The sequence below is a fragment of the Palaemon carinicauda genome, chromosome 19 (genome assembly GCF_036898095.1).
Source record: "Palaemon carinicauda isolate YSFRI2023 chromosome 19, ASM3689809v2, whole genome shotgun sequence".
NCBI lineage: Eukaryota > Metazoa > Arthropoda > Malacostraca > Decapoda > Palaemonidae > Palaemon > Palaemon carinicauda.
In genome coordinates this window covers 120,698,995-120,701,494 of record NC_090743.1, presented here as the reverse complement: position 1 = coordinate 120,701,494, position 2,500 = coordinate 120,698,995, and the positions used below count along the sequence as shown (strand labels likewise).

The following is a 2,500-nucleotide window of genomic DNA, read 5'->3' as shown; positions in this document are numbered from 1 at the left end:
TATATATATATATTTATATATATATATATGTATATACTTAGATATATACAAAGGTATTCATAAATATATATATATATATATATATATATATATATATATATATATATATATATATATATATGATAAATTTTGCACATTTAGACGTGTTTTTCATATTCAAATAAGCCATATATATTTTTGATACATTAATGTCTGGATTCTCCTAACGACCTCAGGATCAGAGCCCCAGGCGAAATCACACAAAGACAAGAGCTTGTGACCGGCCGGGAATTGAACCCTGGTCGGCAAGCTTGTATAGACAGTGACTAAACCACTTGGCCACGAAGTTTAGTCACTGTCTATACAAGCTTGCCGAACAGGGTTCGATTCCCGGCCGGTCACAAGCTCTTGTCTTTGTGTGATTTCGCCTGGGGCTCTGATCCCGAGGTCGTTAAGAGAATCCAGACATTAATGTATCAAAAATATATATGGGTTATTTGAAAATATATATATATATATATATATATATATATATATATATATATATATATATATATATATAATATATATATATATATATATATATATATATATATATATAAATATATATACAGTGAACCCTCGTTTATCGCGGTAGATAGGTTCCAGACGCGGGCGCGATAGGTGAAAATCCGCGAAGTAGTGACATCATATTTACCTATTTATTTAACATGTACATTCGGACTTTTAAAACCTTCCCTTGTACGTAGTACTGTTAACAAACCACCCTTTAATGTACAGAACACTTAATGCATGTACTACAGCACCCTAAACTAAAACAGGCACAAATATTAAAGGCGATTTTATATCATGCGTTTCCTAAACACCTAAAAAGCACGATAAAAAATGGCAACCAATGTTTTGTTTACGTTCATCTCTGATCATAATGAAGAAACAAACTCATTTAGTGTACACATATATGTATAGGTTAGTTTTTGCATCGATTATATTGATTATACAGTACTGTATGTTGATTTTTTTTATTACCAATGTTTTAGTTTACGTATTTTTCTTAGGACTTCCAAATGAAATCTTTTTCTTTATGACGCCGCCTGAAACGACGGCGTGTACGCTCAGTAAACAACCACGCTCAGAACAAACAAGGCATTTAACGCGCATGATGATAGTGATAAATAATGATACAGTACATACAGTATTTACAGTAAAAGCATTTACAAAATATGTTACCTTACAAATATAAATTATACAGTACTTGTACGTAGCAAAGCAGGAAAACAATTTGAGAGAGAGAGAGAGAGAGAGAGAGAGAGAGAGAGAGAGAGAGAGAGAGAGAGAGAGAGATTGTTTTACGTACGTAAATGTAAATTTTAAACAAAAAAAATATGATAGGTTACAACATGTAGACTTTTAAAACCTTCCCTTTAACTTAATGCATACAGTACGTACATTACTAAACTATAAAACAGGTTAAAGTAAAAAATAAAGATTGTTACTGTACTCACCACGAAAGAAGTTGAAGAAAAACTTGAATGGTGATGGCGATGAATTTGCTGCACAGTAGAAATGATGATGATGAAGCTGATGATGTGTTCTACTGTGCAGTCAATGATAGTATTTTACGTCTCTTCAGACGGAGGTGTCTTTTCCTGGGACACCTCTTCAACTTCTTCCTGGGAAACTTCTTCAATTTCTTCCGAAGGCGTACTAGCAAGAGGAACTGGCTCTTTTTTGCGAGGCTGGAAGAACATTGTGATCGGAAGTTGTTGCCGCTGCTTCTTTTTTCGATCCAAGAGCATCCTGTAGGGAGTCATGATGTCATCGACCTTATTGGAGAATTGCATCGAGCGAACCATATCCTCGTCCCACTCTTGTAACATTTCTTTCGCCTCCTTGATATGGTTGCAGAACTTGGCAAGCCGTTCTAATGTTAAGCCCGTTTCTTCGACATTTTCTTAGGTCTCTTCCTGGGTACCCTCACTCTCTTACTCACTTGCCGATTTCGTCAGGTCTTCGAGGTCTGCGTCAGTTAGGGGCTGGGAATGGCAGTCCAACAACTCGTCGACGTCTTCAGTCGTCATGTCGCCAAACCCGTCACCTCCAATTATGGCAGCCAACTGCACAGATTTCCGTATTGCAGAGTGTTGGATTTCCGACGGGGTAAATCCCTTGTCGTCGTAAACAATATCGGGCCACAGCTTCTTCCAGCTCGCATTCACGGTTGCAGGTTTCATCTCTTGAAGTGCCTTTTGAATATTCTGCAGGCACGTGGCTATGGTGTACTGCCGCCAGTACGCCTTCAAGTTGAAATCTTCATCCTCGTCATCTTGGGCAGCATCCACACACGCAACGAGGTCCGCCAAGGTATTCTTCGTGTAGAGGGCCTTGAACGCCCTGATAACCCTCTGGTCCATCGGTTGAATTAATGACGTGGTGTTGGGTGGCAGGAACTCAACCTGAACGCCCTCACGCGACAGGTCAGTTGCGTGTCCACCAGCGTTATCCATAAGGAGAAGGATCTTGA

At 38.4% G+C, this 2,500-nt stretch overlaps 1 protein-coding gene across 2 annotated transcripts in view; it reads left to right on the top strand.

The window, feature by feature from the left end:
- Positions 1 to 2,500, top strand: part of LOC137658797 (patj homolog) — a 673,578-nt gene that overhangs the window by 218,879 nt on the left and 452,199 nt on the right. The gene's annotated exons all lie outside the window — the stretch shown is intronic.